Source organism: Camelus bactrianus, chromosome 6, assembly GCF_048773025.1.
Source record: "Camelus bactrianus isolate YW-2024 breed Bactrian camel chromosome 6, ASM4877302v1, whole genome shotgun sequence".
In the NCBI taxonomy this organism is placed as follows: Eukaryota; Metazoa; Chordata; class Mammalia; order Artiodactyla; family Camelidae; genus Camelus; species Camelus bactrianus.
The window spans coordinates 15,115,734-15,141,151 of record NC_133544.1 but is presented as its reverse complement, the minus strand read 5'-3'; the positions used below and the strand labels follow the sequence as shown (position 1 = coordinate 15,141,151).

Here is a 25,418-nt window from a genome sequence, read left to right as displayed (position 1 = left end):
ATTTTAAAACTAGGAGATTTCACAGGAAAAAAAAATAATCTGGATTTCTGGCTTCTTTTGAGAAATGGATGATCTAACAACTCTGGGTCAACATTTCTGGGACCAGGTGGCAGGGACAAGGTCTATATGGGATGTGCCCTTTCCCATTCATCTGAGACTCCCCCACTCCTTAATTATTCACCTAACTCTGGAGTCCAGGATCACCAAGCACTTTCCTCCGTCTGGTCCAATCTGTTAATGTGTCATTTTCTTGGTCTCTGGAGGCTTACGAGTTGGTGACTTCTGTCTAAGCGTCAAGACATACCTGAGGATTGAAAACTTGTTTTATTTTCCATCTCTGTGGCTTCATGTAAGTAAATTTAACTCCCAGTGACTTCATCTGTTTCATAATGTTGTCTCTCCAATTGCAAAACAACATGCGAAGAACTTTGCACATATCCTGAGTCATAGGAGACGCTCTGTAAGTAAACCTACTCTCTTTCCAAAATGTCCTTATTGCCATCAGTAAATATTCCGAGAGAATTTATTCAGTTGCTGCAGTTTTCAAAGTGCTTAGCAGCACTTTAGCAATGATTCTGTTCTAATTGACAGCATTCACCAGATTTATATAAGTTCAAAAAGTATTTTAATAACAATAGCCAACATTTATTTATCCAGTGCATGTAGTGTACCAGAAGCTTTCTTAAACACAGAAAACTTTTTTAAAATGTTAAGTGATACACTTGTTTTTGTCATCAGAAAAAAATACGTAGAACATCTATTATTTCCCTGACATTCTTGCATTGAATAAAACATGGAGGAGGGTGAGTTTAGTCAATTTAAATTTCACTTGAAACAGTCTCATAAATTAAAGTGTGGCAGGTCTGCACTTGGATATAATAAAAGTAGGATGATATTCATCTAATAGATAATCATTTAAAAATAGCAGTTTAGGATGTTGATACCTGACTAGTCTACCATCATATTTAGAGCTTAAATTCTCAACCTCAACAGGTGCTAACACAAAAAAAAAGTGTTGCGTATCCAATACTTACATGCTAACAGCCAAGCTGTCAATGTTTCAGCTTCTTCGTTGTAAGCGTGCTTCGCTCATGGACTTTCTTTGGTCAGTGCTTCTTTATATTGATGATATTACTTGCACAACACACCTGTTTCTGCTGGGAGACACGTGGCTTAAAAAAGACAAACGGGTTCCTATGACATTTTGTTAAACAATGAATAATGCAAAACAAAATCCTTTATGGCTCATGAAGTCTTGCTAATAAGGCAGATGTCCTCTGTCCAGTTCCTTGGGGCTTAAAATGCAAATATCAGTGTGCTAGGTAATCACTGGACCCTAGTTTCAGTAATTGTTTCTATCTTCATTATCCTCTATTATTCCCCATAGGAAATCCATTCTTAGCTAAGAAATCTGATGCACATAATGCAACTGATATCAAAGGTTTAGGTCTTGCCATCAATAAATTAAATCTCCCTTTAGCAGTAATGATTCTTCAGATGGGGCAACAGATAATAAGACCATGGCAATAGAACATTCAGTAGGTGATTCTTACACGTTGAAACTTAACATCATGGCTAATTGGTCATTGCTACCTATTCTTTTAGGCATATTGGTTATGCTTCTTCATAAATATCTCAATTCTAGCTCATTCGCTTCAAGAGGAAGTCTTTATTGGCAGTATGGCACATCATTAAACTATACAATAGGGAACCATCTTCCAACTTAGTGCTAAAGAACATATTGTGCCAAATGGTCTAATAAAAAAGAAGTCCCCAGGTTCCCACTCAGTAGCATTAAATACGATAAAACAAGTTGTGACTATGAAAATATCAACTTTCTTGTCTTTTGCTCATCTTAATCTCAAGCACTTTTCTTTTCCATTTTGCTTTTGTTTTCCCTTAATTTTCCAATAGTCTCTTAAATTATGTCCCAGTAAACCTATGACTTTCTCTTCATTATATTATTGTTAATGATAATATATAGCTTGTTTGCATAATGAAAAAGCTAGCAGGAAAGAGTAACCGGAGGTAGAAATTGAGAGATTAGACTCTGGCAATGTGTAAGTTTGCTGCCATCTATAGGCTGGTAGTAAGTTCCTGGCCAAAAGGAACCTCGACAACCAGGCTCACCCACACTGTTACTATAAGAAGCAGGTGTTTCCTGACAATTAAGAATCCTAGGAATTTTAAGAGAATGTCTGGTGAACATCACTTTGTTTAATTTCTCCCTACATAATAGTTGAGATTTTTACTTGGTATAAAGACGCATGAGTCAAAAGGGAACGATTTATAAGTAAAAACTACAAGTTTAAAATATATTAGGATATGTAATTCTTTGAAATGTATGTTTTCTGTTATTTGACTATCAGTTCATTTTTTAAAGCAAGAATGAAAATTAAATATTAAGGTAGATTTATGTCGGTCACTTGAGATAAATTTCGAAGTCCTGTATAATACAACCTTTGATCTTTTATATAAAATTATCTTCTTTATCTTTCCTTACATGCCATCTTTTACCCTAAAATCTGAGTCATGCTTAGTATTTACAACCACTAATTAAGAGAAGAATATTCAAAACACTCCTTTGAAATATGTGCATGTATTTATTCACAGATTTTTCTCCTTGCCATAAATACCCACAGCTCCGTAAATCCAGATTTTGACAAGATCTCTGATCTATACAGGTTTTTTGCAAAAGATTTTTCCTTCATCAGTTTTCTGGATTTAAGAGCCAGTATGGGACCCTGCGCAGAGCACCCCAGGGGCGATGTCTGGAGGAAAGAAAGCCAACTTGGTCATGGCCCAGATAGGATTTCTTCAAATATGCAAAATGCAACAGATTTGGACAAGCTCATGCTACAGGCTCTTGCCGAGGGGACCAGCAGCAGTTGTCGCCACAGGTGGCTTCCGAAGACATCCCAGAGGAAAAACACAAATCAGTTGCTAATCGTTCCATCTCACTCCTGCTGTTAACACATGTTGTCTGAAAGTTTCTCCCAGCACTGTCATACTGCCTTGGATTAGAAATGCATGCATTCAAGGCTTATCTCCTTTAGCTAGACTGTCAACCATGACTTGAGAATAGTGGCTTTGCGCCTCTCACAGTCATACTTAAAATGTTTTGAGCTTACTAAAAACAATAAATGGCTTTTAAATAATTGAAAAGACAGAAATTGAAAACTCCCACTGTGAATTACAACCTAGAACACCTACATTTACTTGTGTTAAAAACTAGACATGGACCCTCTCCACCCATCTCCCACCTCCCGTGCAGAAGTAGAAAGTGTGTCAGTCCTTGCCAGTTAAGAGGCTACTTCTGCTTAATCCCCCTTATTCTTCATCTATATGCATCTTCTTTAAGGTTCCCCCACCCCCAAGCATTTAGAACTTGCCTCACACTTACGGAATGCTATTAACAATGGTGATTAATATTAATTGAGAGTTTATTATATTCCTAGGACTGTGACTAGTTCTAAAAACACCAGAGTGAACACCTCGGAGCCTGTTTCGCTCCACCCAATTCAGGCGACCAGCATTTCACCGTCTGAGCACTGCTGAATCCCACAGGTAAGTTGTGACTGACTCTCGTGCCGCATTCTATCCTGTGTGAGTGATTCTGTCATAGAAAGGTCACTGCCTCAGAAGACAGAGGACCTGGCGCTCCTGCTGGTTCTTGCACTTACTGAACGTGGAATGAGTCAGTCACTTAATTCCTTCGAGCCTCAGTTTCCTTATATGTATAAAGGGGCTAATGGTTTTTAAAATGTTCTTCAAAATGTATGTATGTGAAAGCAATGTGTACGCTATGAATTCCTATAAAAACACGTAGAGATAATAGTTATTATTGCTCCCAGACTAATGCTGGAAATGAGTGGAACGATGCAGGCTACTCACCTTCTGGAGCCGGCTGAGCACCCCATTCCCAACAGTCTTCCGTGACTGCTTTAGCCTAAGTCAGTATTCCTGGCTCTGGAACTTACTTACCTACAGTCTGCCTTTAACATTTCCTGATTTGCTTCACAAACACCCGTTTTCTCTGACTTGCTCATTGAGAGTCAGAGCATACTTCTACCATGTCATGTCCATGTACACCATGATTCATGGGGAACTCAGTGCAAAATAGGGGTACATATATGTACACCCATACAAGGAATCTTCTTTCTGCATCAAATCCCTCTCCTTCTTCTTAAACCTTGGTAGCTAAAGTGTATGTGTATGTGTTTGTGTGTGTGTGTGTGTGTGTGTGTGTGTGTGTGTTTCAGTGTGGAGGTCAATGCTCATGGAGCCATTTTTTAACCAATGCAGGAGGCAAAAGCAGATAAGTATTCCCCCTTTCATTCCTAAGGGAATATTATGAACCGTATCTCCCAAGCTTCGTAGAAGGTCCACGCAGCACTGGGTCCCAGTAGCCCATGGGCATAGCCTGATACATGGATAACACCTTCTTTTTCGCCTTTGCTTCTTCTGTATTTGACTTTCACTGTCCCGTATTTCTGTTCCCTGGGAATATTTTATATTCTAAAATAAACTATTGAAATATTAGCTTCAGTTTCAGGCTCAGTGTTCAGGGAATCCCAGTTAAGAGATCATCTCTGAAACTTCAGCAAGAATTCGTCATCTGAGTGGCTTAGACCTTAGTGAACCTTCTTTCTCTCCATTACATGCCCTTGAATTCTAACGCTGAGTTTCTGTCATATTAATGGGTAAATATATGGTCATCATAAAAATTAAGACCAAGTTAAAAAACATATAAACAAGTTAGGCACTCTCTTCAGGCTCAGACTGTACTAAACTATACAAACATGGTCCTAAAAATTCAGAGTTGGGGAAATAAATCAGGCAACAGCCCTTCTAAGTGTCATTCAAATTTCAGCACTCATTCCATGGAAATAGAATAAAATAATGGCATATATCTCATCCTATTGCAGGAACACTGTGCTTTGCTGGTAGCCTTTACAGGAATCTGAACAGTGATCTGTTAATTTTTTTTTTGAAGTTCAGTAATACTTGGAAATATCCAAGTGTTTATTCACTTCCATCCTTACCACTTCCTCCCCAGAAAAGTAAAGAAATAAAGACAGCCTGTGCCTATCACGGGATGTCTTCCATGAGGACTGTGACAAAATGAATCAGAGCTCCGAGTTCAGGCACCCTATTCAGGTACCCCATCAGTGCAGCTCCCCGAAAGGAGATTTCCCCATGTTTACTGCAGCCTAAAACCTGTTGCCCAGCAACTGGTGGCTTCCTCAATATGACTTGTGATAATAACAGTGATAATAATGGTAATAATGATGATGACCAGAAATTGCCATGTGCCAGCAACTTATATTTTACATAATTAGAAAAATGTCAATCTGAAGAGGCTACATATTATATGATTCCAACCATACAACTGGAAAAGGCAAAACTGTGAAGACAGTATAAAGATCGAGCTTGCCAGGGGTTGGTGGGAGGTGACTGATAAGTGGAGCACAGAGGATTTGTAGGGCAGTGAAAATAACTCTGGCTGATACTATATTTAGGGACGCATGTCATTATACATTTGTCTAAATGCATAGAATGTACAACCTCGAAATTGAACTCTCACATAAACTACACACTTTGGATGATAACAATGCGTCACTGTAGGTTCATCATTTGTAATAAATATCCCACTCTGGTGGAGACTGTTGATAAGAGAGAAGGCTATGCACGTGCAGGGGTAGAAAGTATGTGGCAAGTCTCTGTCATTCCCTTTCAATTTTGCTATGAATTTAAGACTGCCTTAAAAAATTAATTCTTTGTATAAAAAAGAAAATAAACATCTAAGCCAGCCATCATTCACTCCCAACCCCTCCAACACCACTGTGACCAAAGAAAGAATAAGCCCTGCTCCCCAGAAATCATGAGCAGCCCAAGGTCATGACCCCCAAGGTCATCATGATGGTAAGTGGCGAGTCAAAACTTGAACCCAGGCATTTTTATTTTTTACTGATAGGACCAAATTAGACCATACAGCAGACATCCTGTAACTAAGGATAAAAAGATTCCTTTCCTCCTTAATACTCCTTTGATTCCAATCCCTAGACCCTTGAGAAGGGAACAGAACGGGAACAAGCCTAAAGGCACCTCACACTCAGCCAGTCAGTCTCCCAAGCAATCAGGTACCACTTCCCTTCTAACCCACCTTAAGGTTTTCAGGTCCCGGATATCAAGAACTGATGAAGCCCTGCTTGTTACTAAATGATTGGTGGGAACTGGGGGAGGAGAGGCATTTTGATTTCCTTTTAATTGTTCTTCTTTCCCTTGCATCATGGTGACACACTTTCTGCCAGAAGACTTTCTTGTCACCTCTGGAGTGGAGGGACTTGATCTGACTTGTTACTTGGTCAGGAGGCCTCCGTGGGTCCCACCCAGCGCAGGCTCAGCTGGGCAGCTTACCTGTCTTCTCAGCCTTGCCTGTGGGCCTCTCTGGGTTACCATAGCAACAGCACACAGGCAATGGCCTCCTCAAGTAGTTATCAGTTAGAATGGAGACAGGGTTGAGCTTGAGTGACAGTGGGCAGTCATCCCACCCATATTTAGACATGGGTGTAAGTAACTCAGTAGCCAAAAGACAAATCACTCTATACCCTGCCCCCACCCTTTGTTCAGACCACAAGGGAAAATCTCATGTTTTATTCCAGTTGTTTTCCAACTTTAAATAAAACACATAAGACTCACCATTGATGTTAATTTAAAATAGTTTCCCAAATCATATCCTGAGTGATTTGTAATCATTGCATCTAGAATGGAGAGCTAGGAGTCTGCATATTAAAGCATGTTTCTGATACAGATGATCCAAAAACGACCTATGGGAAACACTGATTTATAGAAGAGTTCCCTGGAGACCCCAATCCTTAAGATATTTGTTTTGGGCTGAACTCTTTCCCCCAAAATTCACATTTTAAATCCCTAACCCCTAGGACCTCAGAATATGACTGAATTCAGAAGTAAGACTTCTGAAGGGTGATTAAGTTAAATGAGGCCCTTAGGACAGGCCCTAACCCAATCGGACTGGTGTCCTTTTAAGGAAATGAGATTGGGACACACAAAGAAACACCTCAGTGCGTTCACACAGAGCGAAGGTCACATGAGGACACTGCCAGAAGGCGGCCATCTGCAAGCCAAGGAAGAAACCAAACCTGGTGACAGCTTTAGACTTCTGGCCTCCAGAACTGTGAGAAAATAAATTTCTGTTGGTGAAGCCACCCAGTCTGTGATGTCTTGCTGTGGCAGCCCCGGCAAGCTAATACAATATCATACATGCAAAGCAAGCTCTGAAAACAGCAAATATGGCAAAATATTTATTACCAGAGGCTAGAACAGCATTCAGAAATTATGTTTCGTCCTTGTTACGGGGCCCATACAGGGCTATCGATGCAGAAGTTTAAGGATGATCTTAAAAAAGCCTGGGAACACACACACACACACACACACACACACAAAGACAGGATACTAGAGAAATTATGTTTACTGATAAATTAGATGGCAAATGCCATTTGTGGGAGCTAAAAAGAGATAAAGGTCTGTGAACCCTCCGGAATATTCAAGGGAGGACACTGCCCCTAGTGGGCCGCAGGTAAGATTCCAGATGTTGGTGGATGGGGCTGCCCTATTGGTATAACAATCTTTGGAAGTGATGGGTTGACCAACCAATCATGGCCAAGTTTGTAGAAATTCTCCAGTATCACAGCACATAATTCTTTTCTCAGCCATTTTCTGATCTATTTCAATATTTTAATCAATGACTCAGGTAGAACCTAAATCAGGTGAGTTGATCAACAGGACAGATACCAGTTACAAAGCAATCATGATACAGAAAGACTAGACAATGGACTGAATTTCATAAAATGAACACAAATTCTTACTTTGGGGACCAAGAAATTTTATTGGAAATCTGCTCACTTTCTAAGTTATTTCTCTTTGTAAGGAATTTTAGCCAGTAATGTTTTTGTTCCCTTAACAATGATTACTGTATGATAAGTAAAATTTGTGGGGCTTGCTTTAGTACCAAAACTGAAATAATTGGATCTAACACTGCATGAGGCTTAGAAGCCCACAACCTAAAAGTGGCAGAGGAGCAATAGTCACCCATTGGTTTTGGTCACCCGCCATATGCAATAACACCTGTTTCTTTTAATAGATAAATGCATTCTATCATGGCTAATATTTCCTAGCATATTTAATGAATTCTTGGACCAATCAACTAGTGAGACATCAAACAATAGGTAGGGTTACAATACCTGGTGTTAAAAAAGTTGCATCAAAATTCCCATGGCTTGACTCAATAGAGGTTTATTTCCCTCTTATGTAATATACTGATGCAGGTGTTCTTGGTCAGTGGGGCTGTTCTTCAGGTGATGCTTTGAGGATGCAAGTTCTTTCCATTCTGTGCCTTCTTCTCAGTCCACTGGGGCCTCAATGTTCTTTGCATCTCCCCAGAGGAAGGGCAAGCCATACAGAGGAAGTATATGTAGCTCATAAATACACTGGCATGGAAACGAAACACATCACCCTCTCTCATACTCCACAGATAAGAATTAAACACTTGGTCCCACCTCAATGCAAGGCAGGCTGGGAAGCATTCTGAGAATGTGACCACTTTCCAGCCAAAATTGTGGAAATGGGAACACAAATTTTGATGTACAACTGTCTTTGTCAAAATCTCAAGTTAATCCTTCAGCCAGGATGGTGAATTTTTATTTCAGTGTTACACATCCCATAAGAATAAAAAACAACCAAGAAGAAAATATGAAAAATGCAAATTGTAATCATTTTAGGACTGGAAAGCTATTTCCATTGTGGGCAAAGAATTTGAATTTACATAGAGGGTCTTGTCCTTTTTGAAGGCAGGCAATTTTTTTCCTTCCAAAAATGATTTCTCTTGAATAATAAATAGAGACTAAGGGTTAATGGTTGTTTAAGAGCAGAGTACCTGGAAAAATTTGTTGCCATGACAATGTAACTCATGTTATTAATAACTTTTATTCATTTCCTCTTATTCCAAATAGATGAAATTTAAGAAAAGTTTAAAATAACCTCTAAAATTCCAGAAAAATTGGAGACTTTCATTAGGATCATAGTCATATTTCTACCACTTGTAAATGATTAGAAATAAAGGAAATAAAAATTCCCTGTAGTCAACTTAAGATATACACTGATTTTAGTTTAGACAAAATACTCTGTTTTTAACCTTGAACAATGTGCTCATGTATGTATATGAAATAGCAGTTCATGTTTAAGTTTCTTTGTATATATCAAATATATTAAATGTGCATATTTTACGTGTCATTTTTAGTAAGGAGGGGTAAAGTAAAAAAAATAGCAACAATGATAGTGTTCAGAACACTGAAAATAGGTACAATACCCAGAATATTGGGAGAAGTGCTGTTAATTTCAGGTCAGTTAGCTTAATAAAATATTCCTATCTATATGCAGTTCCTATGTATTAATTGCATTATTCCCATCCTAATTTGTGACTCTAGAATACAAAAGGGATTGCAATTCTTACCACTTACTTCAAAAAGAAAAAAAGAAAGAAATTAGATTTTTTCAACAGCATATTAATGCTCCCAGACCATGAAATTTCATTTTGCTGCCTACCATCTCCCTACATATTTGATCTTCAGCTTCCTTTTCCACAGGATATTAAAATCTGTGTTTTTTTTTTTTTTAATTCAAAGGAATAGGAAGAAAGGACCACACTCCTTACCATTGTCTTTCTCATTTCCAATTTTGCTTCCTTTACTGTGTGGAGCTGTGAGAGGAAATTTATGTAATAGAATGGCAACCTGTAGGCTTTGGGAAACACTAGCCCTTCATACTGTTAATAGGTGGTATAGGAAGAATGTCTTCCTTCAAATGTTTGGGATTTAGTAGAAAAGCAAAACCAAATAGTTTTGTGTTTCTCTTTGTCTTCTTAATCTCAAGATTTCCTATAGCTTGCAATTAGCAATATGTCTTCTGCCTCCAAGAGAGAATATGCAATTGCAAATATATCTTCTCACCATTAAAGAAATGGGATATATAAGGGTTTCCCAAAGTTACTTATAATGGAACCCTTCTTTCCAGGCATCTTAAAAGGTTAACACTCAGTTGAATGTTCTTTGGGAATTTCCAAGTCAAACTTTCACACAGACTCTCAGGGGCCCAATAAGTCTTTTCTCTGTTATTGCCCAATTTGAGCCCTGTTTCAAAAATTACACTGTTCTCTACCCCACTCCCTTCTATCTATGGCTCCGGTATTTGTTTCAGTGACTTATTTCATAAAAACCAAATAAAACACGCTTTGCTCCATACAGAAAGTAATCTTTGCTAGGGTAGGAGAGCAGAAAACATGATTCACTCAGCTTTTGGTTTCAATATGGCTCCTTTGCTTCAATAACTATACATTTGAAAGGCAAGACATTATTCTTCCAATAGCAGTTGTACAGTAGGAAGACTAATACCTTTCTGATAGATAGCCCAGCACCAGGGAGAGAAGGCACATTACATAACAAATGGAAAATGGTTCCTTCAGAAACCTTTTATTTTAACAGTTAATTTTTTTTTAAGATCACTTTAGACTTCCAGGAATTTTCAAAATAGAATAGAGAACCCCGTATCAACTACACTCCATATCTCTTACATTAGCATCTAACATAACCACAGAACGTTTATCAAAACTAAGAAATTAACTTGGGACAATACCGTTCATTAAAGTACAGAACTCATTCAGATTATACCAGTTTTTCCTTATGTGTTCTTTTTGTTCTAGGATCTAATTCATGATTCAACGTTATATTGAGTCGGTCCCTGTAATCTGTGACAGGTCTCAGGTCTTTCTTTGTCTTTTATGACCTTGAGACTTTTGAAGAGTATTGATCAGTTATTTTGTGGAATGTTCCTCAATTTGGGTTTGTCTGATGTTTTCTCATAATTTGATTGAGGTCATGCATTATTGAAGAGGATACCACAGAGGTGACATGCCCTTTTCAGTGCAATACAACAAGGAGTTTAAAATGCTGATATGTAGTAGCAATGATCTTAACCTTGATTACTTGGTTAAGATGCTGTGTACTGTGATTCCTCACTGTAAACTTGTTCACTTTCCTTTGTAATTACTAAATATTTTGGAGAAGATACTTTTATATTATGCAAATATTTCTGTTACTGTTTAAACTTTGCCTACTCATTTCAGCATCCATTTGTGGGTCTTGTCTTTGGAAATCATTACTGTGGAATTCTAATGGTGATTTTCTAATGTCTTCAATCTTTTCATAGTTATTCACTGAAATTTTTCAGTAAGGAAGAGCTGTTCTTTTCCTTCATTTATTTATTCAGTTACAAATTTATATCAGTATGAATTTGTAGATATTTAATTCTTTGGGTATAATCCAATACTATAGTTATTTATTGCATTGCTCAAGTTATTCCAAGCAGAAGCTTTTAATAAGCTCTAATTAAAAGAAATTATGTCATCCTTTATAGAGTGTTTTAGAGCTTTGTAATGGATCAAGTTCAATGAAGTGGGTGGTACGGATGTAAAAGATTTGTTCTGGAAACCCTCCCTCTACCTTGGTTGAATTGAGTGCATACTACAGAGACGCTTATGTGCGTGTTGGCATTGTGTTGTGTTCTCTCCTGCCCCTGTTGATCTTTGGGGACAGATGAACTGACCCCCTGGCAAAAGCCATTCTCAACAGTTGATGCTGCATATGCACTTGGCATAGACCTGGGCCGTTGAACTCTGGTCATCTAGTATATTGAAGAAAGAGCCTCTTTTCTCGGTGCCACAGTTGTCCCTTCTGCAATTGTACGCTCTATCCGGCAAATTAAATGGATGTGCTTGTAAGGACAGAGAGCCCTTACTTGTTCATTGCAGATGCCTTCTCCTACTCATCAAAGAGAGATACTTCTCCTTGGGCGTTGAGTAGTTGCATAGGCCAAAACACGCATTTCTATTTAATGCTCTATCTGGGAGTCATTGATGCAATCACACAGTTAGCTAATCTCAGCCTTTGAGAAGGGATGGTTTTGAGTATTGTTTTAAATCTAGGGAGCAAAATCAGTTTCCTTTCTTCTTTTTTATCCTTTTTATTATATATAAGTTTCATATAATTGTTCATCTCTTTAAATAGAAGAAATACAAAAGGGCAGCTTCTCAGAAACTCTGCATAACTTTATCAAAAGAGCAGTTAGACCAGCAGTGCCTGGCCCTGCTGGAGCAGGGACAACCACATATGCAGGACTCTGCTCTTGGCACTTTACGTGTATAATTGATATAGTTTCCTAACAACTCATGATACATAGGCTATTATTATACCCATTTGACAGATGAGAAAACAGAGACCAAAAAGTTAAGCAAATTGTCCTTGGTCAGATATCCATGAGTGATGGGCATAGCTTTGAGTTCAAGACCTTGGACAAATTCCTTTTCTGAACCTACATAATTTATGAAATGAGTATAATGTCTGTTTTTCAGGGTTCTTCCAAGGGTTGAATAACGTCTGTGAAGGGGTTAATCTAGGAACCACCATGTTGCTGCTACCCAATAAATGGTATATCTCTCAGATTTTGCACTCTTAACCACTGACATATTTCCTAATTAATAACATATGACATATGTTTTATTTTCTTGTGTTTCTTTGGCTTCTCCCTCATCCCACCCCATAACAGGTTTGATATTTATTAAACTTATTGATATTTATTTATTTATGAAACTTAGTGATAACATTATATTAAGAAGGAAAAGGGGAAAGAGGGAAAGAAGAAGAAAAACTCATTTTTATGTGACCCTCGCCAAATGCCTGTTCTGAGTGAAAACTTATATACATATTCAATGTATATATATTCATTTCATCTTTATGAAATCCCTAAGAGTTAAATAATATTATTATTGTCAATTTACAGAAAAGGTAACTGAGACCCATAAAAGGCAATTAATCTATGAACTTGTCACACACTAATTAGTAAGTAGCAGAAAAAAGTCTGGTTCTAAAGCCAGTGCTACAACCTCAAAAAGGACACCAAATGAATTATGTGGCCACCTTAGGCCAAACTTTGTATAATCAGTAAAAGCTCTCTCTATGACCATTATGGGTAATCGATTATGAATGTCTTAGTCAATGACACTCTTTTTGTCAATTCAGAGTCAGTTGGTTTCCTCACCCCTTCCTTCATTTAGCATTTACTGAGATTTTACACTGTGTCAGAGTCTGTGCTAAGTGCTAGGGAAGGGGATGAGTGGGGAGAGAATACAGAAATAAGTAAGACAAGATCTTGACCTTCAAGGGGAAGGACTAACAGTCTTTTAAAAATTGTTCCAACCACTGCTCCTGAACAGATACTTTGAGATATTTATTGAGACTCCTGGAAGGAAGCAACTTACCATCAAGTAGGTAAGGCTTCATGAAAGAGGTAAGATGTCATATGAGTCTTAAAAGCTGAACAGAGAAGAATTCTGCCTGGGTTGTAGGCAAAAGCAACAACTCACTCATGGTGTATTAAAGGAAATGTAGGAAATTGGAAGTGGTTTGAACTAAAAGTACTTGGTGCAGGAAGGTGGGGAAGTGGGAAGGCAGAACACAGGGAAATCAAGTTAGAGAAACAGACAGGCTTCAGCAGATCTTGAAGGGCCACATACCTGAATTTGGATATTATATATATATATTTTTTTTTCTTTGATGAATAGAAGCCATTGCTGGGCGAAGAAAAGGTATTCAATAGAAATAGTCCTGGATAGGGTATAAGTACACAACATATACTTAGTCCCTGGCTTGGCCAAAACCAGACTCTGTGATGCTAAGTGAAGCAGGACTCCTTTCTGGACTTCAGTTACCCATTTGTGAAGTTGAAGACCCAGCCTTGTATTATTTCTAGGATCCCTTCCAGCTCTAATACCGTATCTATTTCCATAATTATCCACTTGTGGTCTTTGTATAGGAAGTGGTCTGAAACACTTTGGGAAATAAAAAGCCCCACTGATCCCAACCGAAGATGCCAGGAACTTTCAGAGGTAATTGGTAGCATCCGTCTTATCAGCATTCACTGCTCCCGGGACCAGAGCTCTGCTCCTGCTGCCGCCGCACGGACATGAAGACCTCGCTTCCACCCAAGATTTATTCCTCGCATCTCTGCAAATTGTTATTCTCATGCCTGTGGGGATCAAGTTTCATAACGGCAAGCCACTCCATCAGAGGGCTATTTGGCCTTAATTCTTAAGAGCAAGATGTTTTATTTAGCCCTCAAGGTTCTCATGGGAAGAGGGAAAGATAGCTGCTCTGTGTTTGGATGCCGAGCACAGTTTTTATTACTGGAGAGGAAAAGAAAAAAACTGTCACATTTTATTTGTGTATATATTTGTTTTGCAGCTATATGAATTTCTTCTCTGAAATACCCTTTTGCAATATATATGATCACCAAATATTTGTTTTCCAGTCAGCAAATATTTAATGAACCACTTTGGAAAATATTTACAATTAAACACACACACACACACACACATGAGTTTAGGGGCCAGATATAAAGTGCCCTCTTTCCCAGGGAAAGTTACTGAAATACATCCCCTACCTGCGGCTCCCGTGTTGAAGACTTTTTCTCCGGGGTCACGTCTAAGTAGGCAGCTGTGAAATCAAAATGCATGCGAGACTTCCTCTGTTCCCTTCATTTTCTGTTCTTCTGGTGGGAAAAAAAAAAATCTACCAGAAAGTGAGAAAATATTAGAGAATGCCAAGAAAAATTTCTTCCTGTTCAATTCCCGTGAATTTGAGAGCAATCATTAAGAAGGCTTCCCTCCTTGGGACACCAGATTCGCAGAGCAGAGGTCAAAGGTGAGCTTCTTTGTGCAGGCAGTTCCGGGTATCCGGGCCCCAGCATCCTGGCCGGCGTGACTTAGCTACCCTGATCATCTCTTTGGGGAAAACACAAGAACTCTGATATCGCCTCTCCTATTTCACTCACGAAGCACATTACATTTTTTTTTTTTTTTGGTTATTCTACTGTTTCCATAACTTTGGTCATTTTTTTTTTTTAAAGTCCTGATTTTCCCCTTAGTCAGCTGTGTGACTTCCTACCCTATAAGTGATGGAGAACTATATCCACAAAGTCCTTCCACTGATCACTGTACATGTTCTTTGTTCCTTTATATCCTGTTGTGGAATCCTTTCCATTTGTACTTAATCTGTTCATCTTTCACTCCTGGAGTCCTCTTCTAAGGTGATAGGTGCTTCATAAATTCATTACCTAGATTTTGGCTCTGTGGCTAATCTTTACATCCCAGCTGACTTTCTGCTGGTTATTGGATAAAGGAAGGCCAACTTTTTGTTTGTTTTGCTTCATCTTAATCTTGCTTTTCTCCAGTAAGTTGTGGTCAAGGGAACTATAATAATAATAAAATGACAACCTCTCAAGAATCATCCTTGCACAAATGATGAAACAACTACACAATTGCCAGAACTATGTTCCTGCTTGCATATTCATTTTATTTTCCAAACAGCAAGGAACACCTAGTGAACATCTACTCATACTTCAAGCCCAAGCTAAAGCTGTCCCCCTGCAGGACGTGCCCAGGGCACTGTGCCTGCCTCTCCTGTGGGTGGCCTCAACACTCTGCATGCACCTCCGTGACTGCTGTGCTGGTTCATGCTATGCGGTCTTTAGGTGTTTCCCTGACTCCTCCCCAGACTGAGTGTGACCCTAGGGGAGGGGGGGCATGCCTTATGCCAGTTTTCGTCCAAAGCACAGAACATGTTATTTAGCATCTAGAAAGCACTCAAAAGGTACTGAGTGACTGCACAAATATGTGCATGAGGAGATAGTTGAATCGATGATCAACACTGAGCAATTTGGATTTTACCAGTTCCAAAGAAGAAACCTAGGTACATTCAATTTCACTTGGGTTTCACTCTCCTTTTGAAAAGGGGTAGCGATGAGCTCCAAAGCATGTTTTTTTTTTTCTTCCTTGTCAAACAGAGAAAGACCACTGAGCCCCTGTAAAATGGTTAATCCCTGCCTTCCCTCTGAATGCTGACTCATAGGGAATTCAGTTATCACCCTTCCATTTCCATGTGTGTGGTATCTTCTTGAGCACCTAAATCAGGGCTTTTTCTTTTTTCCTGGAAAATTTTAGAAAACAAAGGGAAAACATCTTGCTTAAATCTAACTTTGGAAATCTCCTCTTCTCTTTTTGGTGGGAACCCATCTCCTGCCAACACGAGCCTTTGTGTGTGGTCAGAGCACATGCAGCTGTTCCCGATGACTAGGTAGATGGAGAGGCAGGAAGGGAAGGGAAGCCACATTTCTGGGTGGGAAGAAAGGGCCAGGGACCATGTATCTTATTGCCTTTTCCTGCACTTGTCCAGAATCTGACCATGGTCTCTTTCCATCTCAGTGTCTAAAAATCTCCTTCAAGCTTCCTGGCAAGGCAAACTGCCAGGCTCTTCTCTCAGACCGACATCTATACATCTAATAAGCATTCAAGTCATTCTGAAGCAGGCAGTTCCATTTTTACTGAGAGCAACACTGTTCTTTAACACACCAAGAGCATAATCACCCATTCTCTTCTGCCTCAGCATCTCCACTCAACCCTTCAGTCATTTATTCAGGGACGAACCTCTTCAGAACTCAGAGCCCTTTCATTCATCCTTCATCTTCACCTTCCGAGGCCTTTTTGCTTCCTATTCTCGATTCCCAGACCTCTAACCTATATCCCTTTGGGTCCAAGATTCTGCAAAAAAGTCACCAAACGCTTTATGTCATCTTACAAAAGTAGGATGTCTAACTTCTAAAGCATCTCAAAGCATTTTTGACTCCTTTTCTTTCTTATTCTTCCTCAGCAAGGCTCCTCCAGACAGTCTTAACTTTCTTCTCTGCTCCACTGGCCCCTCTCACAGAGCTTGGACATAACCCCCAGTGCTCCAACATAGAATTCAAGTTTGACCCTCCTCACTTTCCCTTTTTGTTTCCTCGAACACCAATCAAATTCATTTGAGAAACAAAGGCTACCCTCTCTTCATCTCAGATGTCCAGTTATGTGTGGGCTTTGAAATATCTCTGGAAAAAAAAGTGATCTTTTGCCTTTAAAAGTTGATTCGTTGACCTAGACTTTAAATAGCTTCAGTTTGGAAACTTGCTGTACACATTTTCATTTTCTCTTGCATTTTAAACTTACCATTTCCACTCTGTCTTTCCTCTCACTTTTTTTTTTTTTTTTTTTTTGATGAGGGAAGAGGTAATTATGTTTATTTACCTATTTTTTTAAATTTTTTCTTTGAGGGAGGTACTGGGGATTGAACCCAGGACCTCCTGCATTCTAAGCATGTACTCTATCACTTGAGCTATACCCTCTCCCCCTTTCTTCTCACTCTTAAAAACATGCTCATCACACCCTTAAAAATTATTTTTTTCTTCTGCTGACTGATCAAAGCTTTAATCCCATTGATTTCCTTCCATTCAATGCCAATTGTTAAAAATCTATACCTGCCTTCTTCACTTATTTTCCCACTCATTCTTTAATCCCCTGATCCAATCTCTCCGCCACTACAATGCAACTCCTTTTATTGAGATTACCAATAACGACTTAAATGTTAAATGCAAAAATTTCATTGAAGAACTTATGCTATTTGAATATAATAGAGTGAAACTTAGGTAACTGGAAACTGTCACCTCTCTTTGGCTTCTGTGACAAGACTGGGTCTCTTCCTTCCTCTCTGACTATCCTTTCTCTCTGACTATCCTTTCTTGTGGTGGAGATTGCTGGAACTCCAGTATATCTATGTGCATCTCTTCTTCCTGGGCACACACTCACATCTCAATAGTCAGCCTCCCTGCAATGACATGTGACCATGTGACTGAGTTCTGGTACTGGAATGTGAATGGAAGTTACCTGAGCCACTTCTAGACCTGGTTGATAAAAGCCTCCCATACGCAATTCTTACTTGCTTCTCTACTGAAAGTCAAATGGAAAGGTCTCTGATGAGGTAAAGGAAGGTGACTCACAAAAAGGAAGGAAAACTATCTCAATGACTGTGTCAAGCAGAAGCTCTCTATTGACTTGCATTGGATTGTATCATGAGCAAAAACTTAACACCTATTGTGTTAAACCACCAATAGTTTAAAACAGCATTCAGCCTAACCTGGTTAATGCAACTATTTATTCTTTCCTCTGTGCTCCCTTTGTAAACTTGGATTTTTCTTATGATCTTGTTTCCAGTTATCTCCTCAGTATTTTAATAGATTATCCTTGTAAAATTTTCTCTTTTCCTATGGTCCAGCCTCCTACTCTAGCCCTACCTCTTTGACATCTGCTTTTACCTCTGGCCACTGAATTTCAACATCTGGGTACCCTATGAGCACCTCAAATTCAGCTTGATCAAACATAAATAAATTATCATCTCTGCCAACCATTTCCCCCCAAAAAAGGGAAAAATACAAACTTAGATGGACGGATTGAGGAACAGACACATGGATAACTATAAAAGAAAGTAAGCACCAAAAAAAAAAAACCACACTGATTGTAGAATATAGGTGGTTGATAATACGGATAACATGTCATTCAACATTTTAGAACTAAAAAAAATAATAATTTCAAATATTTGAAATATTTCATAATAAATCGTAAAAATAATTTTGAAAAAGCTAAATCATTTGCTCTTATTATTTGTGGGTAATTGGTTATAATAAAGTGGCCAAGCAGTGCCTCACTTTCCCTGACCAGGGAGGGTCACCAGTGGCAGATCAGACTGTACTTTCTCCCTATTCTCAGCAGAAGCTCTTATTCAAAATGTGCCCCAGGGGATGCAGTAACGTGTGACTGAGTCCTGGCACTAGAATGTGAGTGGAAGTTGCCTGAGCCACTTCTCCCTTGGTAGGAAGAAGCTGATCTTTAACACTACAGCTTGGTAGTCAAACAGGTTTTAGTAATACCATAGACTTCGTATTTTAGAGACTCAAAATGCATCAAGATTCTCACTGGGGTCCTGAATTTTTTTAAATAGTAAATTTGTTTGACCTCCTTCTCCCCATCTTCCAGATTTATTTGAACGTGAAATCATCTGTCATGTAATATCCATCAATATCTTGGCTGCGCTGCGGAAAGCGCCAATCTAAAGTTAAAACGGACTTCTCACCGTTCCCTAAACGTGAAATGTTTACTCTCGCCACCAGTCCCACACGGTGCTGCCTCCTTTCCTTGGAACACCCGTGACTTCATCCCCACCTGGTCAATACATTCAGGTCTGTAATCAAGCCTTTAGATCCTGGTTCTGCCACTTCCTAGACTGTAATTCTAGAACAATTAATTAACCTTTCTGAGCTTCCTTCCTCATCTCTGAAAAAAGGAATAATAGTATCTACCTGCCTGGGTGGTAGTGAAGTTTAATAAGAAAATAGTCTTCAAAATGGCCAGTGTATAGTCAACAGTAAGCATGGTTCCATTTGCTTTTATTTAAGGACATAGTGTCGTGAAGCATAAGTGAGATTGTAAAGCACACAGTGACTGTCCTGGTATGGGGAACACTTTTAAAAAGTGCATTTCCTTGGTGGTGGTGTGTCTTTCAGTAACTAAATGTACCTACAGGCACACTCTCCTACTAAATAAAATGTAAAATTTCAAAAAATAAAACTCTTCAATGAGTCTGCATTTTTCTTCTAATGCAAATCACTCACCATGGCTTATAAAGCCCTTTTTGATTTGGCAGGAGGATTACAGATGTGCTGAAATACAAATGGCCTCCTAACCTGGAGGACCTAATATCCAGGCTAGTGGTTTGAGCCAGAAATAGCCTCTTTTATTTGCTCTCAGGTGGCTGTGATGGATAATTTTATATCTCAACCTGGCCAGAAAACTGAATGCTGAGCTATTTGGTAAAATATCTTTCTAGGTGTTTCTGGGAGGGTGTTTTTGCATGAGATTAACATTTAAACCAGTGGGCTTTGAGTAAAGCAGATTACCTTTCACAAGGTGAGTGGGTCTCATTCAATCAGTTGAAGGCTTGACTTGATCAGAAGGATTAGCTTCTTCCTAACAAGGGAGAATTCTCCAGCAGACTTCCTCTGGACTTCATTGCTTTACCAGCTTTTACTGGTTATGTAGAAGACTGCCGTCAGATTCAAGCTGGAACATTGACTCCCCTAGGTCTCCTCCCTGCCAGCCTTCAGAATGGAACAGCGGCATATCAGCTCTCCTAGGTTTCTAGCCTGCTGGTCCACCCTGCAAGTTTGGACTTGCCAGCCTCCATAATTGCTTAAGCCAATTCCTCATAATATATTTTTCTATATGTATATCTATGTTTATACCTATATCTACATCCTGATGGCTCTGTTTCTCTGAAAAGCCCTGAGTAATACAGTGGCACATAAATGTTATCATTTTCTGTGATTTCCACTAAGTAAAGAAGTTTTGGTAGCAATACTGGTTCTCGTTCTCAAATTCACTGTAGCAGACCTTCTTCTAGATCTTCAAGCTCTTGTTCCCTCTGCCTGAAAATAGATTTTCTTTTCCTAATTTCTTCATGGCTGTCTAACGTCTACTCAGTCATCGGGTCTCATCTTTAGCACTGTTTCTTCTCATAGGCTTTCCCACGTGCCCCCTGTGCAGCCCCCCAAAACTGCATGAGGTGCCTCATTCATCAGCTCCCTAATGTCCTGTGCTTGACTCTGTCTTGGTTATTACTCCAGGGTTCTATAACTGTCTGGTTACTGATCCACCTCTCCACTAGATCCAAAGAGACCTGAGTGAATAAGCCACTTGATCCGTTTCATGTTATAGCCCTGACACTTAGGCTGGTACCTACCTGATGAGGTCCTCAAACAAAATTTGTTACATGAACAAATAAATAGAAAATAAATCCACAATTTCAAGAAGGAAAAAAAAAAAAAAAAGAGTTACAACTCAAAGGAATCCAGAAATACTACAACCCAAGAAAATTCAACTGAAATGGATTCCAGGAGAGAAGCAGCAGCAAGACTTCTTCAGAAATACTATTAAAATGGAATAGATTGTTTTCCTCATTTTAGCATCTGGAAGGACCATGGACATGGATGTGCTTTCTGTGTACTTAACATAGTAATCAACTTGGGAGTCCTTCTACATCAGAGCTCACAAATATTTTCTCTACAGACCTAGATAGTAAACAATTTAGGCCATGTTGTTACAGCTATTCAATCCTGCCATTGTAGCACAAAATAATCCACAGACAATGCATAAGAACATGAGCATGTGTGTGTTCCAATAAAACTTTATTTAAAGATACTGATGATGGGTCAGATTTGGCTCGCAGGCTATAATTTTCCTACCCCTCTTCTGGATGAAAGGTTCTCAGCCCATGAATGGGAAGGACTGTTTATATTGCTCCTTCATAAGCCATTATCATCAAGCCCAAAACAGTTTCTATAATCATTATTTTCAGGGGGCCTGAATTGATATTACCCTAGAGCTCATTTCCAATAGTAAATGTCATTTGGAGAATTCTTCCTTCCAGGCACAGAAGGCCAAATTGTTCCCTGTGCACACGGTAACTCTCAGAGAAAGCAAAGCAGGGAACTGACCAACTCTGCCTTGGTCCTACAGTGGGGATCTTAGACCTGGACCTTCTCTGTCTCAGTTCACCCTGAGGCCTAGGATGAAGTTCTGTCGATAAGAAAATGAGTGTGAGGTAGGAACTGTCCTACCACGTGGGGACCCCTCAGCATGATAAAGGATATAAAAAAAATCTGGCAGTTAGGAGAGAGATTTCTTTGGAGAGCATTTCCCCTTCATAACAAAGGGGGAGACTTGCTACCTTCTAAACCCAATCCCAGTGTGTGTGCGTGTGTGTGCACTTGTGTGTGTGTGTGTGTGTGTGTGTGTGTGTGTGTGTGTGTGTGTGTGGTGGAGGAAAGGGAGATTTCAAAAGGAACACTCAGAAAGCTCCGAAAGTTATTTCCTGCATTGAGGAGACAAAGAAGTTATAGTGCAGATCTTATATTAGCCCTCAAATCTAACCACTCCTTTGAGGTTTTTACTTCTTCCCATGAAGCTCCCTGTGCCACATAAAAATATTAACGTCAATAAAATTTGTATGTTTTTTCTTCTGTCAATCTGTCTTTCATCCGTTCAATTCAAAGGCACCAGTCACAGAACCTAAGAAGGTAGAGGAAAATCGCCCATACACCGTCAAGGCACAAGAACAAAAGTCCAGTTGAAGTCAGATGAAGGTCCCACTCCTGAGGGAGCTGGTATGGAATTCTCTTTGCATCTTGTCTGTGGACTCTGAGCAGGTGATGGAGAAGCAGCAGAAAGCAGCAGGAGGTAGACCACAGACATTCAAGACTGAGCAAGGAGAGCTGTAGTAGAGAAGATTCTTTCAGGAAACAAGCAAAGATTCCATGCAGGTGTCACAAGAGAAGACAACAGACAGTGTTACTGATCTACATGACCCAGAGAGGATGCAACCTGGCCAGGCAAGCTGGGCACCTTTACTCCCCCATTGAGCCCTCAAAACACACAGACTTAGAGAGACCTTGATGGGGGCAAGGGGCAACTAGCAAGAAAGGCAGGAGTTGAACCTGAAAAAGAAGATGGAGACTCCATTTGTGCTCTCTTATTCAGACTGAATCTGTTCTGAAGGGGGGAAGGAAATATTTAACCCCACGTCAAGTCTAAGCTTAAATTCTTACCCTTGACTGTGAACAGGCTAACTGCTGCTTTGAGAGTCTACTTATGGCTTAGAGTGTTGACAGGACCTAAGAATAATGAGACAAAGTCATGGGATCTGCTGTATTCTGGAGTGGGGGAAGTTGCCTCCACTGAGGGCCTGAATCAAGTTTCAGAGAAAGTGGAGATTTTAAAAACTAGCTTTTGATCACAATCTCTGTATTACTGCTTACAATTACACATTTCTTTGAAGAAAAATTAATCATCAAATAGATGAATTTCTTTATCACTGCGTTTATCAACATGAGTTGAGCATCTAGTCTTTGCCATACTGTGTTAGGTGCCATGAGAATATTAAGACTTGTCTGTGACCCCACCTTCAACAAATTAATGACAAAGCAGAGCTGGCTAAATAGTTCAGTAAAAAGTGTCATAAGAAATGGTTCTTTCCCTCCAGTCCTGAAATTTTTGAGGGTCACTAATGTGTTTTTTTTTTTTCCATCTCCAGCTAGATCACTGACTAGGAGCACCTAACAGGCAGTCAAAGAACACTTGGGAAATGAACAAATAAGTGTTATGTCATACAAGAGATTCTAAGATTGTTTAAAATACAAGGCAATTGCAATTCTGGAGTTTTACAGTGTAGTTCCTAAAAACAGATGTTTGGTTTCAATGACATGTGATTTTTATTTCTAACTTGTAGATAATGGACCAAAGAAAGCTTGGGATTTTGCATGATAAAAGCTCATATTAACAGACATTTACACAAAATTGGCCCTTTAACAAAAGATTTTTTTTAAGTCCTAAAATATTATCTTTCTCATTTTGCTTTTTAAAGGAAAGGGGTGGTTATGAATTGCTTTTCATTAAAGAATTACCATTTATCTTATCACAAAATTTATTCTGTTTTCATATGTTTTATATTTCTTTATTGCTGGAGAAAGAACTTAGAAACTTGACTGCGTGAAAATGGCTGTTGATTTTTCCATTTAAATGATTGTATACTTCCTCCAGAGTTTCTGCTGGTGTTCATAGCTTGATGTTAGAAAAACATGCTGATGTCAAGGGTCTTGGTGAAGCTGATTACTCTGATGCTGCTGTTCGCTAGGTAAAGTCCGACAGCAGTTCAGCCCAGACATCTTGCTGCTCCTTTACAAGCGCATCGCTACAGCTCCTGAAATGTAACTCAATTTGCCATCTTAGAAGAGGCCCTGGGAAGAGAACTCATCATAAAAAATACAAAAGTGGGTCCAGTAAAGAGCACAAGAGAAACAATCCTGCCCCAAACACCTCTTTACAAGACAGGGTGAAAAATGTGAGCTCTGGCCCGACTGCTACTCTGAGGAAAGGGGGAAAAGGTCTGAAGATAAACACACAGGCACACACCCATTTAGATGCAGCTGGGAAAACGAAGTCAGGGTTAGAAGGCCTGACTCCAAAGAAAATAGGTTTTTAAAACTTCCCTGGGGAATCTCTCATCTGTGCTCAGGGCTGAGCTGTGGATCTCATATATCTGCCTCTTTCCCAGTTAACAGATACTGGGCACAGGGCAACAAGGAAGAGCTCCCACTTCTGTCTCCGGAGAACCCAGGATCGTGTGGATGTCAGGTCCCAGCTGACCCAGGCCATGGCCACCAGTTGCTTTCCTAGTGAAAAAGAACAGATTCATCCGGTGATGCAGGGGTGCCCCATTAAGCAGGAATGCATTCTCCACAGGCCGGTGCTTCTCTGCTGATGACAGATTCAGAGGCTCATTTACATACAATGGCAATTCTAAGGTGCAATTACACCTTAAAACTTAGTTTTGTTTATAAAAGATGCACATACATAATAATACTGAGCTATTAAGGACTTCACCCTTTACTAGGGACAGTTCTAAGTTCACTAGCCTGTTTCGTTCTCACAACGACTCTACAAAGTAGAGACTCTTACTTCTTCCCATTTGTTGGGTGAGGGAGCAGAGAGGCCAGAGATTTAACATATGGTCAAGGTCATAAAGCTAGGAAGTGGAAGAGCCAACATTTAAACTCCGGTGTTCTGGCCCCAGAATCCATCCTTTTATTCTTTATGTTTAATATAATTAGTCACAGAATTAACATCAGGTTCTTATCATTGATGGCAACAAGGTTTAAAGACATAACGGTCAGCAGCATAATGAGCATGTCCTACTTTATTGGTCTGGGATGTGAATTAAATCACATATCTTTTAATTGCCAAATAACTGAACTCAGTATTCCTATCAGGAAAAAGAATACTCCTTTTATCCTCATGTCAGCCCCATTTTTCGAGATGCATATTCATACAGTTCAGCCTTGATCAGGATTTAAGCAGAAATCAGGGGTTCTACCTGGAAACTCAAGGCCACTAAAACCCCCGTAGGAGCTGATTTCTTCAAAACGAGGCTCTCAGCTTGCCCTATTTTTCATAACCATGAAAGAATCTGCATGTCATAACTAAAGAAATTTGGCCAGTGACAAGGACTCCACTCTGGAGGTACCTAGAGGAAACCAACAGGGACCAAGCAGGGGGAGAATTGGAAAATCCTCTGTCATTGCCCTGAGCATCCCTGATAAAGCAGGGTGGCCTCAGGCACAGTCCTGCTGTGCTCACACCTCGACTGGAGTCTCCATGTCTCAGGGAGTAGAGTGGTAGCAAGGAGAAGACTTGGTCCCTAGATTGCACCACACCAACTTCTTCCCACGCTTCTGCTTTTCCTACAGTACTTCATTTATCATTTATATTCACTGACAGTAATGACAAAGTGCATCCATAATACCAAGTGGCT

The 25,418-nt window shown here is 39.5% G+C and overlaps 1 long non-coding RNA gene across 1 annotated transcript; it reads left to right on the top strand.

The window, feature by feature from the left end:
• The first annotated feature begins 53 nt into the window (after nt 1–53).
• Nucleotides 54–23,572, top strand: LOC141577887 (uncharacterized). The gene is made up of 5 exons (XR_012507426.1): nt 54–349; nt 3,459–3,567; nt 12,485–12,560; nt 13,346–19,233; nt 22,105–23,572. It is a non-coding gene; the product is annotated as an uncharacterized LOC141577887 (long non-coding RNA).
• Nucleotides 23,573–25,418: the final 1,846 nt, after the last annotated feature.